General features: G+C 40.0%; 1 protein-coding gene across 1 annotated transcript in view; it reads right to left on the bottom strand.

Moving 5' to 3' along the window:
- The window catches only part of SEMA3D (semaphorin 3D), a 203459-nt gene extending 187748 nt beyond the window's left edge, over positions 1-15711 (bottom strand). Inside the window, exon 1 of the mRNA XM_059396942.1 lies at positions 15278-15711. The gene's annotated coding sequence lies outside the window, so the exon portion shown is untranslated. The remainder of the gene's footprint in view (positions 1-15277) is intronic.
- Positions 15712-18437: the final 2726 nt, after the last annotated feature.

The raw sequence follows: 18437 nt of genomic DNA, 5'->3' as shown, positions 1-18437 counted from the left end.
ATAAGACTTTTGACTCTCCAAAAACTTACCTGCTAATAGCCTCCTGTTGGCCGGAGGCCTTACCAATACCATAAAAACCAGTCCATTAGCACACATTTTGTATATGTATTACATACTGTATTCTTACAGTAAGCTAGAAGAAAGAAAATGTTAAGAAAATCATAAGGGAGAGAGAATACACTTGGAATACTATACTATAGTTACCGATACCAGTTACATCATCTTTTTATAAAATGAATCATCTGTCAGCGCCTGTATCAGTATTCTCTCATATGGTACAAGACACTGTAGATGTTACAGTATTACTAACATTAGACATCAAAAAGGAAAAGTTGATGGGAAAAAAATTCATATTTATTTACTGGTGTAACAATTGAAGCACAGATAATGAAGAAGCAGCTGTATAACTGCTGACTGTACAATCAATATAGTTATTTGATAGTAGCCTAGCCTATACACAAATGAATGAATTGTTATAAAATTTTTATGGCATTCAATATTGCAGTCATTTGTAATGCCGTAGTGGAAACATTGCTACATTTTCTAATCCACTCATCTGTGATGATTGGTGAATACACAGTTTTTCAATTTACCAAGGAGAGAGGTATACTGTATATAGCAAATTTACAAACCAGCAAGACAACAAACACCTTGTTAACTTTATATTAAATATTACTCACCTTACACACTAGATGTTCTACAGGATGAATATGATGACGGTGATGACACAGAAACAGCTCATACAGTTAGATTTTCAATAAGATACACATGTACACAACGGGTAGGTTTGTTAACTGTATGGCGTGATGATTATTTTCTGTTCATTAAGTGGAGGTGGATCATTACACAGTTTTCATCCTCGTGATCCTTATGTTGTGTAGGCTGAAAAGGAGGAAGAGGAGGGATGCGTGTCTTAGGGTTGGCGGAGGTGAAAGAGGGAGGGGGGTGAAGGGGAGGCAAGAAAGGCAGCAAACTTGGTGTAACTCTATGGAAGTACATCATCATTTCCATCTGATTTTTTTTTTTTTACCTCTTCATTTCTGTAAAAAAATTCTGTTTCTATCCTTCTCCTGCTATTTGCTTTAGTTTCAGTGCCCTTATCATAGAAGAGCCCATGATGTAAAAGAAGCCCAAAGGAGTCTTGAATAATTGAACCTCTTCTGCCAGATTGTCTCATGTCAGCTTGTTCTCTGTACTACTTCTTCTATGTCTTTTTCCTCATTGGTCTGGCACAGGTACAAAAATACTCATCTTCATCAAGTTGTCTTCTGTTATTCTCCTGGTGTGGTGTCTGTTAGCTCCTCAGTTTCTCCAAGATCCAAACATATATCTTGAAGCCCTTCACCACCACCCCGTTTTTCCCCATATCTACAATCTCTTTCATGATTTCCATGATTAGCTTTGTCATAAATCCTGTGAAGTCATACACACATCTGGACACAGTTTTCTCCAGCAGGGATTTATTGTTTCAGGCTTGATGCCTTTCACAATTTTTTTTTCTATAAGGATGACATCTTCAATGGTACAATCCCCCGAGACTTCCATGATGTTCTCTATTGGGGTTCTCTTCCAAAATGCTGACAATCTTTTCATTAGGGTACCATGTGTAATGAGCCTGAAAATTTCAAAGACCCCCTAACCTAGAGACTACATTAAAGACATTATGTTTAGCAAAAAGTAAACCCCTTTGATGCCTTTGGTATTAAGTTCATGGGGTGCTGGGTGGCTAGGGGAATTGTCCAGTATTAAAAAAAGTTGAACAGGTAGTCCGCTACTGACAATGTACATCCTGACTTCAGGAACAAAGCATGGATAGAACCAGTCCAGAGAAAGGGTTCTCCTTGTCCTAGCCTTGTTGTTATACAACCAAAGACTCGCAACTGATATTTATCATTTCCCTTTGAAGGCTCAAAGTTTAGCAGCTTTATAGATAAGGACAGTCTTGATCATAACTCCAACTGCATTTGCACAAACCAGTAGAGTTAGTTTATCCTTTTTTGCCTTAAATCGTGGTGCTCACTTTTCTTCCTTACTAACAAATGTTCTTTGTGGCACTTTTTCCAGAATAAGCACTTTCATCTGCATTAAAAACCTGTTCAGGCAGATATCTGTTCTCCTCAATTTTTGTAATGGTGTCTGAAAACTCATCTGCTGCCTCTGGGTTCGGGGAAGATGCTTCTCCTCTTATCTTGACATTTTATAGTTTGAACCTCTTTCGAAAATTATGAAATCATTTTCTGTGGCATTAACATTTTCCAGCTCTAGAGCCTTCACCTTTTTTTTTTTTTTTTTTGCTTTGTCTTATAATGACTCCACTTTTTCTCAAATCGTCTTAGAGTCTACGGTTATGCCTTTCTTATTAGCAACACTGCATCCACACAAAAAGTACTTTTTTTTTTTTTGCCACATTTTCAGTAAGAGTTAAAAAACACTGTTCTGAAAAAAGTGGAAGGTTTTTCTGCACTTGCTGGTACAGCTGCAATGATGGCCTCATTAACTTCCCTTTCTTTTTCCTACAATAGTCCCACACTGGATTCATTGATCGTGAAATGGTGGCAACCGCCACGGCAGACCTCAATCTATAGTACATAACCAGCACTTCAACTTTTTCTTGTACCGTCATGACTTTTCTCTGCTTTCTGGAGGGTACTTCTAGCATCACTAACCTTCATATGCTTCCCATAGTTTTATTTGAGGTTTACCGTATTGCACTAACCACAGTGAAAGATATGCGAGAACCACAAGAGGTTACTTTTTACAGAAATTTACTGAAGAGACAAACTGTTGCATGCAGATGATTAGTGTCACACCGTGTTTTTAGTGGATACTCCCAACCCTTGAGCTCACTGCAATAGCAACAGGATGTGGCTACAAACCTGTGTCAGCAGTACAGTACACATTGCAGTTCATTTTATGCCGTTATGACTTAATATTTTGTCTTTATGTTTGTTTACATTTCTCTCAAGTGGGAGCATCACCATGACAAATTGATACATTTTAACTTTTTATAATAGTAGATTTGTGTATATTGTATGGCAAATGATAAACCAGTATCTACATATATTTTAGGCATTCCTGATGTAACTTCCTAATCTTTCGATTATACAATGCTATGTGAGCTTTTTCAAATTGTTGTAAATCTCTGAAAAACGTTCCTATAAACTTGTTGAAAAGAAATGGGGATAGAAGCGAACCTGTGCTGTTCATATCCACCTTGTTCAGGGGTCAACTGTATGTCTCTTTAAATGCCCTTTTGTGCAAGATAAGAAGATGGTGATAGTCAATCCTAAAATAACCTTCTATTACCCAGGAATGAAACAGTGAGGTCACCAAAGGACTTTCATTGAATGAAATGAAGATCATTCAGCAGATAAAGAACAAGAAGGCATTAAGAACAGTTTGTAGATGGTGTGAGAATCTGACTTGATATACAATTTGCATAACCTGAATAAGGATAAAGAGGAGATTGTACTCATAGAATTGCAATGTGCCTTATAGCATTTGATTTTTCCCATATTAACTCATTTCCTATATGAACCATTTAACCCTGCCCATGCCCCTATGTGGTTAGTACTTTCACAAACCCCCAGCTGAAAGATGGGAAACAGGTATAGAAAGGTCAAATCCCTTGTCTGAGTCGCACCACTCAGATGGGACAGAACTCAGACCTGAACCCAGGTTGTCTCCATCCACAGGGCTGAGTCTTAATGATTGCACCATCTTCCCTCCCACACTTTAAAGCCCCAGTTTGAAGTTACACTAATCAAAGACTCTGAAACTTTCAGCTACCAGAGAAACCTCCTTTATAAGTGGAGTATTGAGCAATGAAAGCCAGCCCACAAGCGCTGAAGTGGTACGGTGCAATAAGTGAGACCCAAGAGAGAACTTGGGGCTCGAGATGACACTTGGGCATAAGCGGAAGCAGAAGTTAAGGAAGAAGATGACATAATTTTTAAAAAGACTCTAGACCAACAGTATGAATAGGACTTTTTGTTTATTGTATTTAAGATCCTAAAGAGATGTGATGTGACCCATAAAGATAATGACTTCTTTTATAATTGTCCACTTCAGGGGAGCTATGTTTTTATCTGTCTTTCATCAGCGCCTCTCACAGTGCCCAGTGCAGGCACTTGACAAATACTTTGCAAAAGATGGAAAGGGAAGGAGAGGTAGGATGGCTCAAAAGTAATAGGGATATACGTGAAATAGCCTTTGTGATGAAGGAAGATACATGTGAAATGAACTTTATGATGAATTACATATCTAAAGCAGTGACGAGAGAAAAAAAAAAAAAACCAAAACAAAACCAGAGGCAACAGGTTCCAAATGGAATTATTTCATGTATTAGAGATGATGTACTTATTACATACAAGCCTTGGTGATAGGCTATGGGAACACAAAAGGTGTCATGCTATTTAGGGAATGCATGTGAAGGTGGCAAAGACAATGGGCACCAATGAGGGGCTAGGAGAGGTGGTGACAGTAAAAGGCAAAATTTTTCCAAGTGAAAGGAGAAATCAGTGCAGCCAAAGCCCCATGAGGAAGGAGTAGAGACAAGGTAGGCCCATGGGGTTGATGCTGGTCTGTCTTGCTTATTGGTTTGGGGAATTTAGACGACTTTTTGGTTTTGCTTGTCCCAATACATTATGTACTTAAAGCACAAACATTTTCAACATTGTGTGTACACGATAAAGAAGAAAAGGAAAATTCTACATCTTCATTTCTGATTATCAGAAATAACCAATGGTCACAAACTATATAGAAAGGATGACAGTTGGCTGTCATGGAGATGATGGTTGTGTGACTGGTAAATACTAGGGAAAAGTATATCTGAATGCAACTGTTATTTTAAATAAATTTCAAGGGAAAGTGCACAGGGTATGAAATGACTACTCACTGTACTCTAATAACGTTTGAAATAGGAGTCCAAAGTCCCATTTCTTGGACTATGAAAAGGCCTCTATGACAGTGACACAACAAAAGGGCTCTAAACAGTCAACATCCAGAGACAGGGGGTAGGGTGGAGTGAGGAATCCATAATATCTTAGCCCAAGCTCTCTGAAGGGTTTATTGAGTGCACATGTGTACGCAAAGCATTTCTCTTCTATGCAAGTCACTCCTGCCAAAAACTTGCCCTTTTTAAAACCTGAACAATGAACACTCCCTGCCAAGCCTCATCACACTGCAGTCTAAGACAACAATCCCCATGGCTCTGTGAAATGAAATGTTATTCTCTCATCTGTATACCCAGCACAAATGCTTTTGAACAGCTACTCTACAGGTGATAGAAGTCTTAACTTCAAAAGCTGATTTGTATTAACTTCCCATTTTAATATCATAAATAATAACATGTGACTTCATCATGCAAATACTTCTGCAGAGACTTGTCTGGCTTTAACTTTCTACCATCCAGCTTGAAGAGCCACGTGTAACACCCTAATTCAATTATCGTAAGGGAAATAGATGAAACTCCAAGACAGGCTCTAGTGGGGCCAAAAGAGTGAATTCTGAATCAGATTATACGTCAACGATGAAATTAGTAAGTATACAGTTGCACTATCTAAAGATTTTGTCATCTGACACAGAGTCAAATCTCAAAATTGATAAGGTTGGAGATGATTATTTTCATTTACAAAGATTTTTAAAAATGTGCTCTAGTTATAATGATGTATTCACAAGTCATCGATTACTTGAAAATACATTGATAGGAAGGAGGTAAAAAAGGAGATGACAGGATAGTCACTGGTATGCATTTTAAAAGATTTTGGTCTGAGTATGAGATTTCTCCATTTCTCTTTCAGATGGGTTAAATTACCATAGGCAGGATCTCTCTTTTTTAAATAATGTATTCAATTATTTTGTGCAACAAAAATGAAAACCCTGAATCTAAGATTCTAGTGAGAACCCAGAGCATATTAGTCATATTGATCAGGGTCTTTTTCAGACACTTTCATTATTTCAGGAAATTCACTGGGTCATAGCAAAATAGAGGGCCTTTAGTCACATATTCTGGGATTGGTTTCCATGACTTTTCCTGAACAAATTCTTCAAATGTGTTTTTTATGCTATGACTCATGCAAACTAAAAACAGAAAAAAAAAAAGCATAGCTAAACTTTTCAACAATTGCCACAGTAGAACACAAATTCAGCAGAAACTATAGTTAACTATGAAGCACAAAGTCAGGTAACTCAAATAATTGTTAAGTATGAGGTGACACTCAAAAATGGGACTCCAGTATAAAAGCTTAGATAAGAAAGGTAACATGACAAAACTTTCAGTCCAATTGCAAGAACAGCCTATTTCAAGAGAGTGAAACTCAGATTTTTAAAAAAATACAAGCAAGATTAAGAGTCACTTATGGTTTGTCTCCCTCCCAATCCCATCTTGTTTCATTTATTCTTCTTCTACCCACTTAAGCCTCCATGTTGCATCACCACTTCCTCATATCAGGGAGATCATATGATAGTTGTCTTTCTCTGCTTGACTTATTTCGCTAAGCATGATACGCTCTAGTTCCATCCACGTTGTTGCAAATGGCAAGATTTCATTTCTTTTGATGGCTGCATAGTATAAAAAATAAAAAATAAAAAAAAAATTGTATTATAAAAAAAAAAAAGAAAAAATACAAGCAATTTGGAACACAGGGAAGAGAAGGAATAATGTGTGATTTATAAAGAAGGAAAAATGAGAAACACACACACAAACACACACACACACACACAGACGTAAAGGGAAATTGCAGCCTGTGTATCCTCCCTACTCTACATGGGCTGGAACATAGATGAGTCTCAGCTTCTGGGAGATTTTGGGGGGACATAGAGACCTCCCAAGTATATTTATAATTTTCAAAGTAGACATATGTGTATTATTGGATAGGGAATAATATTTAACATACTTAATGCAGTAGATGTCCTTGAGATTCAAAGAGGGGCAAAAAGAACAAATAGTTGTTGAGCCATGCTGGCAAGAATTTTGGAAGCATAATCATCATCCAGAACTGAAGACATCTGGCACGGGTGATGGATCTTGTCAATATCAACCAAATAGCAAGGGTGAAGCCGGAAAAAGTTTGCCTTCCGTTTCAATATATAAGATTGATTTATAGGACATGGCTAATACACAACTATCTTTGCAGAAAACCTATAATAATGGTAATTTGGATATTTTTTAGTAACCCAATTACCACATTTTCTTTCAAAAATGTAATTATAGGAAGAACAGCTAATTCAAAATATGTGTTTACCATAATAAGATCTATAATATTTAGCATTTTAAAAAAGGCAAATTAGTAGCACCTTGAACTAGGGGACTAAACTAAGCATTTAACTAAATGACATTAGCTTTGCTGACCAGAGAATGGTTCACCTCTTACATGGTTTCTCACCATGCTTAATCTATGTGCTTTCAAATATAAGTCTTAAAAATAGGCTTTATTTTAGTAGATTTGCAAAAACATTGAGAAGATATTACAGAGTCCCCCTAAACCTACAACCTATAGTAGTTTCCCCTATTATTTTTATATATTATGGACATTTGTTACAGTCAATAAACCAATACTGATATATTATTAACTAAAGTCCATAGTTTATTCTAATTCCCTTAATGTTTACCTAATGTTCTTTTTCTTTTCATGGATCCCATCCATGACACCACATTACATTTAGTCCCTGTCTCTTTGGCTTCCTTTCTCCTGCCTGTGACAAATTCTCACACTTTGGTTGGTTCTGATGATCATAACAGGTTTGAGGAGTACTGGTTATACTGTAGTCGGCACCCCTACTGGAATCTGCCTGATGTTTTTCTCATGGTTCTTTGCGGGTTTTGGGGAGAGAAAATGCAAAAATATCCTTTTTATCTCATCTTATCAAGAATACTATCAGGGCGCCTGGATGGTTCATTTGGAAAACCTCTGCATTTGGCTCAGGTCATGATCTCAGGGTCCTGGTATTGAGCACCACATTGGGCTCTCTGCTCAGCGGGGAGTCTGCTTCCTCCCTCTCCTTCTCTGCCTACCTCTCTGCCTACTTGTGATCTCTTTCTGTCAAATAAATAAATCTTAAAAAAAAAAAAAGTTCATACTATCAACATGCTTTATGAATGATGTTGACCTTGATCACCGGGTTGAGCTTGTGTTTGTCAGGCTTGCTCACCCACTACAAAATACCATTTTCCCCCTTTCTATACTGTACTATTTGCAGGTAGAGACCGTTCTCAGTTTACACTTCAGAAGTAGGGAGTTATGCTTCCTTTCCTTGAGAACAGAGTATTTCCATAAATTATTTGGAATTCTGCATGGAAGATTTGTCTCTTCTCCATTCACTAATGAATTTGATCATTTATTTATATTAGCATCATCTCATGGATATTTATTTTATATTTTGGGTTATACTCCGTACAACTTAATTTTTTTGCTCAAATTCTTCCAACATTGGCCACTGGGAGTTCTCTCAGTTGGCTTCTCTATCTCTCTGACATACCCATCATTGTGTGTATGTGGTAGTGGTAGTAGTGGTGGCAGTGGCAGTCTGTGTATGTGTGTGTATGTGTATGTTGAGCACTTCTTTAATTTTTTGGCATTACAAGATGGTCTAGGTTCATGGTATATATTTCCTGCCTCAGTCCTGGAATCAGCCATGTCTCTAAGAATCTCTGGTTCCTTTTACTGGAGAATGGCATTAGAAAACAAGACCTAGGCACTAACCATCACATATAAAGTTTATTTTTCCAAAAAATTTTAATATTTAATAAATAAATAAATTTCATATTTAAGCTAAAAATTAACATATGTATGTAGGTTTATGAGTAAAATATTAATAATACTTTTTTATGATTTTCTATATTTTCCAGTTTTTTAATGGAAAATATAATGATATTTTCCATGATATTAATGGAAAAATAATGATCAGGAAGGATATCTGTGATGAACATCATTACTATAAAAATAAATGATCTACAAAAAAAAATGTGCCCATTTCAACAAGAAAACTCAGATTAATATTAATTTCTACAAACCCAGTATTCAGCATTTTACAAGTAAACAAAGAATTCTGAGAGTTTTAAATATCTATTTTTGAAACGAAGTGTTATATTTCAAAATTGGAAGTGTTTTTCCAAATAAGAATAGTATTCATCTCAGAAAACACTTTTTTCTTTCACTATCAGTTCAGATATGAAGAGCAAACATTTATAGAGAAGCAACAACAATAACAAATACCAAAACGCAAGAGCACCCGAGTTTCATGTGATACGGACTGGTCTTTCTGATAAGGAAAAGAAACAAAAAGTGGGAGTAAGAGTCTCACTGAGTTTATACATTCTGTCAAAGAAAACTAGACTATTTAAATGCAATTTGAGATTATGACATCATCAGGCATGGGTTCAGCTGTCAACATAATATGTAAAAAAAAAAAAAAGGCTTCTGTGGAGCTATTTAAGCCTTTCAAGAGGGTACTTTGAACTTTATTTTTAAGCAGTTCATACATGCTGATAATAAATGTATGGATTATACTACTTCTCTGTCTCTTCAGTAAAGCAACTCCAGACAATACCACTACTGAGCAATCCCGTTAGTCTAATTTCTGCTAATGTAGTATATTGGCAACTACTGATGTTTAAAACTCAGTAATTAGGTGTCAGTTACGTAGGCTCATTTCTGAACCAAATATGACATCGACATCCTTAAAAGCTGTTTAAGATATGCAAAAGATTAACTGAAAAATGAGACCTAGTAAAATGCATAATCAATACAGAAAAAATAAATCAATTTTTATCTGATGGTAGTTTAATAATGTGACCTTCATATACCTATGCCATTTTATTTATTTTCCATGAAAGCAAGAGTACTATATTTCTTTTTAAGACTCTCAGTAATTTAGACATTTTTGCTTATTTTATTGACTTTATTCTTAGTAGTAATTGTACCATTTAATGATGCTTAATTCTATTTAAGTAGAAAAATATAGCAAATGGTTCCATTTTTCCTGTGATTTGCTAGTACAACCCACTAATAGAAAACACTATTAGCCACCAGTTTTAAAAATATAAAATGTTGACGTTATTATGTTAAGTGACCCATAGAAGAAAAAAAGAACATAAATTATTTCTAATTTCTGAAGAAGACACCATAACTTCAAAAAGATGATAGATGCAGATTCTTCTAGAAACCCTTGGTCATTTAATTCTCGGTTTATTTTATACACTTCTATGGAAGGTTAATACCTATATTTTATTGAGCTTTGCAAAAGAATGCACAAACTGTCTAAATTCACCAGTGAAAAATTAGTCAATTTGTTAAAGATACCCTGTTCTAAGACTATGAGAAATTATTAAATATTAACATGGAAATAAGAATATTAATGAACATAGGTTAAAAGTCATTAAAATCACTTAAAATCTAAGTATGAATAGTGCTTCCTTACATATTCCAGTTTCTTCAAGTACTTAAATATTTATGTTTTTAATAAATTATATTTTAAACTGCCTAATTATTTAAGTATATCTCATTACTATGAAATTTCAGAATCATTTCAAAGACCTTAAAGTTGCTTATCAATGTATTTCCTGTGTATAGCAAATTTTGCTTTACTTATATACTTTTTTCTAATTATACTTAGGTACTTAAAGTTGAGGTGAACTAATATGGTCACAGATGGCATAGATACTCATGTTAACTGGTCTTTCTAAAAAACACAAGAAATTTTAAAATGAAAGAATTACTTTTTTGTAGCATGCAACAATTTACTAAGTTCTTTTTTTTTTTTTTTTGAAGATTTTATTTAATTATTTGGCAAAGACAGAGAGCTCTTGAGAGCAGGAACACAACCAAAAGAAGTGGGAGAGGGAAAAGCAGGTTTCGCTTGAGCAGGGAGCCCAATGTGGGGCTCGATCCCAGAACCCTGGGATCATTACCTGAGCCAAAGGCAGACGCTTAAGGACTGAGCCACCTAGGCACCCCATTAAGTTCTTATATACCTATTTCACATGATCATTATACCATCTCTGTATGTTATGCATTACGATAAAACACTCAGCATCTCACCACTTTTTTCTATGGAAGGGTAAAACTCAGCTGTGAGAGAAAACTCTCCTTCCTAAAATCTCAGAAAAAAGTAAGGTGTAATACCAAAGATCTTTAATCTGATCTTATATAGGCAATAAACTGATTCAAAATCACTGTATTAAATATTTAGTTCACGAATTAGATTTCAGTATGTGTTATGCACCTGGAATATGTTTAGCATTGTACCAAATGGAAGGTATAAAAAGGTAAAGACCAATTCCTTCCTTCCCTGTTCTTATGATCTAGTCAGGGATCATAAGCAACAAAAGTAGAGAAGAAAATAAATCACTGGAAAATCAGAATATTGGCTTGAAATGTATGATGCGATATAAAAAGAAAGAGATTTTGGCCAAGGTTTCCTGGATTAGTGGAGTATTTTTAAAACCAAATTTGGAGGTAGAAAGAAATGTGATTAACAAATTTCGCCCATGGTCAATCATTATTATTGCTATTACTACTTATTTCACAAATGTGGATATTTCTTTTTTCTTTTAAGGAATGTGTTACTCACTGTTGAAAAGCTTACTATTTAATTGGGTGATCTGTATAGTTCCAGGTATTTATGGAAAGAATAATAATTTTTCAAAATAGAGCTATGGTTACTCTTGTTCATTAAATAAACCATTTGCTAATTGACAAGAATGCTTCCCAAAGAACTTATGTCAGCACACCTTTATATTTCCCAGACAGAACAGTACAGTTCAGAGTCACATCTGTTTTTCTCAAAATAATGAAGCCATAACAAACAATCTGAAGACATACTAATATTCATTAAACCGGCACCAATTGGAATGTTTTCCTCTTGAGACTGAAAAGTTGACATCCCAAATACTTAATAAAAATGGGGATGACCTAATTTACTAACTCTGTACAAGCAGTATACAAACACTAGTTGACAGAGATACTTGCCAATTCCAGAAGACCTCATCAAAATCATCTTCCGTTCTGTGATAAACCTTCCTTTGGCTAACAAATGCCCATGTAGAATGAGAATACAGTATGAAGACTAAAAAGGAGGTACCCCTGAAACTTCCTGCTTCAGTTTAACCCCAGCCCCAAACAATGTATTTCCTACTTTTGGAAAAGAAACGGTGTGACAGTAATTCAGCTTCGTGACTCAAGTTCAAACGTATAGTTGATCTGTTAGCCTGTCACTGGAAATAGTGCATGTGCTTCCTCTGCCTTTGTAATTGTTTATATTCCTGACCTTCCCTGACACCAAAAATAATTCCCATTCCCATGTTTCCCAGCCCTCGACACACGCACAGAGATTAAAAATTCCACTTATCCTGGTGCAAAAATATAGAAAGCAAATTCATTGACTAAGACATACCTATACAGGCAATTCTTCAGGAAGGCAAAATAAAATCCAGATAATTATTTCTCTATCTTTTACCCTTAGTTTCTGCTGCTATTGATTATGGTTTCCTGACAACTGCAAAACCTTTTGCACTGCCAAATAGTTTTCCTTGACCTCCCCCTCCCAGGCAGTCATCGGGAAGGTTAAAAGGAGTCACATTATTACTTCTTCTAAATGGATGGACAACAGACTTTCAAAAGGTAAACCAGTGTTGTCAAAGCATGAAGTAAGTCTTTAGGTCGTGACAACAATAAATAGAAGAAGGAAAACACCATTAACTTTAGGAAATTTTCTCAATATAGCCACGAGGCGACTATTTGACAAAATATGTTTATTTTGCTTTCATTTTTCCTTTACAAACATGATTAAAGCCACTAATAATCCCTATAAGGTACAATAAGACCTGTAAATATAGATTATTAATATCATGTGTCTATGATTCTTGGCCTACAGACTTGATGTGGTTTGTACCAATCCTCAATCATGGATTCCATTTAAATTCTTGGGTGTGCTTCCCTGGTAAATTATGATATACAGATGCACTATCAAACTAATCTTAGAGAGGTCCTCTCTTTAGGTGGGGTCATGGAAAGCTTCCCTGAGTCCCTGAAGGGTGAGCCATGTAAAGGTAAAACTGTCCCACTCTCAGCTCTGCCCCTTACTAGTTTATATTTGGACATATCAATTAACATCTTTACATCTTGTTATTCTCATTTCTAAAGTGAGAATAACTGCTTTGTCTACTCCTCTAATTGTCAATTCCATTTTTAAGGATGATCATTTATCGTTAGGATCGCAAAAAATCAAAATGGGACACCACTCATTTCTAACTCTCTGTGTGTCTGCTTTTTTCCACCTTAAAAATAAGGAGAAAAATGATATTTTGTGTAGTACTGTTGGGAACCTTAATCGTGATAACGTAATAAAGCACCTAGGATTCAGTACAGTGTTTGAAAAATATCCCTTCCCTTCTCCACTAATTTTCCATTTCATAAATGGGCAAATTCCATTTGAAATGTTGGCAGACCAAATCAGCACCGTTTTATTGTCTCTCAGCTACCTCTTGACCCTATTCTTATCTCTTCCCACATCACCTTCCTGTATTTCCTGGCCTTTCTCTTCCAGGGGCCAAGGTCTTTGCCCATCTCCCTGACCCGGACCATCACTTTGTAGCTTGTCAGGGATGCCTCCTCCGGCCAGTTTTAGCGCTGGGAGGAGTCTCCAGGCTAAAGGCTGCCTGGGACTGCTCACTTCCAACCCCAACCCTCCCTGCTCATCTCCTCGATGTCTGGCCTCGGAACTGCGGGAGAAGCGAAGGCATCACTGGAGTGATGACATGAGGCTCTCTCCCTTCCCCGCCCTCCACATTTTTCCTTCCACGTGCGGAACCCATAAGGCTCGGACCGCTCTCGCCCAGGCGGTTGCTATGGTTACACAACAGCAGCACCAGACCCAGGAGGGGGGCTCATCCCTTCTCTACTTTCCCCCATAACCTTTTCCTCTCCTCCCCGTTCGGGCCTCCCCCAAAACACAGTCAGGAAGAGAAGCCTATGCCGCTAACTTGAGACTTTAAGTACCCCCATTCCTTCTCTAGTGCAAACAGCACTGACAAGCTAAGGCAGGGTGGGAGGGGCTTTGGTGGAGAAGAGTCCTTGCTCCGCTCCCGACCGAAGGGCGAAAAGTTCGCCCGCCGACTTAACTCCCATCTCCGTAACCAGGAATTTGGGACCTCATTGGCCGCAGCCGCCGGGCGCGCGGCTCGCGTCCAGTCCCTCGGATTCCAGCTCGCCAGCGACAGCGCAGCGTCTCCTCCTCCTGTCAAGTCCCCTCCGCGCTGGGACGGAAGCAGAGCAACTCAGCCCACGAGGTTGAACACAAGTCACCGGGGAAGAAGAACGTGCCAGTGCCGAAAACAGCCCTTGCACTTCCAGGGCAGCCCGTTAAGGCTTCGACTCCGGGCGGGCCGGGAAGGGGTCGGGAGGGGACACCCGGGGCCGGGGGTCGAGGACGGGGTAGATCCACTGCGTTCAATTCCCAGCAGGAGTCAAATCCGGGCCTTTCCAGCTCCAGCCAAGTCGAGGTTACCCAGGGATGCCCCGTTCCAGCAGGAGTGCGTTTTGCAATAACCGCATTGGCCAGACAGCCAGCTTCGTGGCTGGTGTCTGACTCCAACCTTACCCTCAGGGTCTAGAAGGATGCACGCTTCCATCAGACCCGGAGTCGCGATTCCCTCGCGAGGAAAAAGGCGTCGCCCATCCCTCCCCCAAAGCACCACAACAAAAACAACCGCTACGGCCTCCTCGTCCCCTCCCCCAGCCCATGGGAAAGGGAGAGAGCGAGGGCGCAGATACCCTTGGTCAAGTCCTCTCCAGACGGTCCCCACCATCGCGTCTCCCAGTGAACCTGCAGCCGGCGGAAGCCACGGAGCGCATTCGAACGCGCTCTCCTGCCGCCTTGGCCGCGGAGGGAGCCAGGAAGAGAGTGAAGTTCCCGGGAGCGTCTCAGGAGGAAAACTTTGCTCTGTGCTGGCCGCGGGCGGCTTCGGCTGAGGAGGCGAGGGCGGCGGCAGCGGGGCGGTGGGACCGGCCCCCGCCGCCACGCTGTCCCCGGCGCGGCGAGCACAGGCCGTCTGCTCCTAGGCGCACTGATTCCCAGTCTGTCCCCCCGCGCGCCCACCCTCCGTGCGGTCCGCTTCGGAGCGGTTTTCCCCGTCCCAGGACGGTTCCTCATCTCCTAGGGCTGCGCATCCTCGCTTCGGACCCACAGCCACCCCCCAAATCCAGTCACCCCTGCTTAACTCCGCGGTCCCCAGCGCGCCCTCCCACTGGGGTAGCAGGTGACCAGAAGCCAGCCTTACCTGCTACGAACTCTTCTCCCCCTGTCTCTGGGCCAGAAGTCCTTTCAGGAAGAGAGGAAGGGGATGCGGGCTATGGGCGAGCGCGGCGGCGACCCGGGGCACCGGCGCAAGCTCCTCTGAGAGGCAGCCCTGGCTGAGCCGCGGAGCCGCCGGCGGCCCTGACGGAGCGCGGAGGCTGCGGCCGCAGAGGCCAGACGGGGAGGCAGGGGGCGCTGCTGGCCCCGGAGCGCCGAGACGGGACAGGCGGGGAGCCAGGCACCAGCTGGAGCTTTGGGGAGGCGAGTGTGGCGAGGAAAGGCACGCTCCGAGCGGGAGGGCGGCTTTTAAGTTTGTGGTGTGACCGCAGCAGCTGTCCTGGGAGAGACTCAGTCTTTCTAAAAAGGGGATGCTCAAAACGCCGGGGATTACCTCTCCCCTTCCGATCTCCTCCCCCAGCCCTCTGGGCCCCCCTTTCCTGTGCGCGCGCCAGTCCTCCCCAGCGTGTCGAAGTCCATCCCTGCCGGCGCGCAGGCTGTCAGCAGCGTGGATTAAATGGAGCTCCGGCCACGCTCAGGCATGCTTTTCCGGGCTGGCCACCGTGTGCACTGTCTGTGCGGCAGCCTCTGACGTTTGAGCCCGTGCCAGGCTGCCTTTGGGACCTATGTATTCTATACCACCAAATTCGTAAGGACCTCCCGCGGAAGAAACCGCACAATGTCCGAAACATCCTAAGCCTCAAAAAGAGTATCCGTGTTCCAGTACGTAAAACCCCGGAGCCACTGGCCTTCAAAAAGCGAGCATTAGTATGAACCGTGGAGAACAAACCTCCGTTAAGGGGCTAGCACGAGGACGGACCAGGTAGAGGGGGGAGGGGAAATTGAGGCAGAAAACGCCCCCAAGATATAAATCTCCTTTCCCCTTTACCTTATACCAGGCCGACAGGGTTATGTCATCTATTTCTGTCCGGAGTTTTCCTTTATAGATTTGTACAGGCCGTGGTCGTGCCAAAGGAAGCTGAAGTTATGGGGACCAGGGATGAACCCACATTTTGTGGAGCCTGGAACTTAATTTAAAGGTGGGATTCTCTTTAAGAAAAACAATGCGGAAATAGCTTAATTTCTACAGATCTTACAAAAACGACCATGTGAATTTAGTGTCAGACTACCCTCAGGGTCCTGGAAAGGGCAAGTGATGAGTCCTGAAGCTTGGGTCTCCTTAGCTTCATGGTAAACCTTTCTGCGATTGAACTCTAGAGATCTGGAGTCACACACCTTGCACTTATTAGTCCCAAACATAAAGCTGAGTTGAGAGTAGGGGAAAAAAGCAGCCACAGGGTTCTGCATTTGTCAGCTTGATTTAAGAGCACAGCTTGTAAGGTCCCAGAGCTCCTTTGGCAAATGACAAGTGGTGTTTTAGTTTAGGGATAGTGAGCAGTCAGTGGCAACAATGAGAGAACTGGAAGGTGGGAGGAGACTCTTCATTTAGTGTCTCCTCTGCAACAGAGAGCTAAGGGCCACAGAAGCTAAACGCGTCATTTCAACTTACAGATGGTCAGTGGCAGAGCCGGGCTCAGGAGGGATTCAAGTTTCCTAACTCTGACCAAGGTTCTTTCCTGTGTCTCATGCTGCCCCATTTCTGCAACCTTGGTTTTGACTTTCCACCAACCAACCCCATAATTTTCCTCTTTAGATACAGGAAAATTTAAGTCCTTACAGACTATTCTGACCTATAGCAACTTTTTTTTTTTTTTTTTAATGCTTTGTATTTAACGTTATACTCCCCCTCCCCGTTTTGTAATTAACCATACCCTTGGTGTGTTTATTGCATTTTCCTATATATTTTATATTATTTTATCTGTTTATGCCATTGCTCCTCAATCCAAATTGCAACCTCCTTATAAGAACAAAATACCTCTTTTTCTCCCACAGCACAGCTTGGGGCTTTGCATGTAAAAGGCTAATGATAAGTAGTTTTTGACTTTTAAAAACTATTTATTAATTGTCTAATAATTTTGTCAGTTTATTGGCCAGAATATTGTGTTTAACTAGAATTGCGGTTAACTAGATGTCCCCCTTTTCTCTCCTGTCGAAATCCTATCTTAACATACTCAAGCCAAACAGCATCTCCCTTTGCTACTATTTCTACCTTTTCCACAAAGCCTCAACAGAATTAATCATTCCTTCCTGTTTTTCCAAAGCACTTTGATTTCACTACTCTTATAAGCCCCTTTCATGTTATGTCATAATTAGTTGGGCCTGTGTGCTCATCTGCTGTTGGTTGTTTTTTGTCTTTTTTTCCCCAAGCCCCTAAAACAATCCCTATGAATTTGCATTGAACTGATTTAGTTTGAAATACCCTGACTTCAGATTTAGACTGCATTTACTAGGGCGTCCTGAATGTACCCTGGGAAGACAACATCTGGAAACTGGGTTCTGTGCTTTCCTTCCTTTTAATTGCTCTGAGCACACAGCAGGCAGAATCAACTGCACAGCACAAAGTTGTGATGAATGGCCTCAGCTGTGTCCATGGCTTTGTAATCCTTATGGTACTTCTCTAAGTGTCGTGCACATGGTAGGTGTTTAACAATATTTAGGTGTTCAGTTAAGTAAGTTAATAAGTTAGGTACTGTAAACAGTGGACAGGATGATGATGATCAGCCACTGCATTTATTTTTGAACTTCCACTGAGATACAGGATCCCATCAGTATGGTTTTACAACACTTTCTAAGAGTTTGAGATTCACTGTCATCAAAAGCAGCTGGTAATCTGTCCTGTAGGGCTAATACCCTATCTAAATCCTTGCAGTAACACCTAGCAGGGAAAATCTTCTTTACGTTAAGTTTTGTTAAAATGTAAGGTGTATTAGACAGTTTAAGATATCTCCAAGGGTGCTAGTCAAGATTCAACAAGTGATTCTTAATGACACTGAAAGCAGTGTGTATATCATCAGTTAGAACTACCCAGTTGTTGCTCTCTACCTGTTTTATTCTGAGGAAAAGAAGAAAAAACAGAAATAAAGGAAAGGAAAAAAAGAACAAAGCACTGTCCAATTTCCAGGTGCTTGGAAAAATTTTTGAATACATGATTTTGTCTTGAGGGTCAGCCTCTTACTCTGATATACTACACTTCTCCCATCTCCATTAGGGCTTACTCAGACGGAATCTGAGTAAGTCATTCTTAC

Source organism: Mustela nigripes, chromosome 4, assembly GCF_022355385.1.
Source record: "Mustela nigripes isolate SB6536 chromosome 4, MUSNIG.SB6536, whole genome shotgun sequence".
NCBI classification, from domain to species: domain Eukaryota; kingdom Metazoa; phylum Chordata; class Mammalia; order Carnivora; family Mustelidae; genus Mustela; species Mustela nigripes.
The sequence above is the reverse complement of the archived record's forward strand: the minus strand, read 5'-3'. Positions and strand labels throughout refer to the sequence as shown.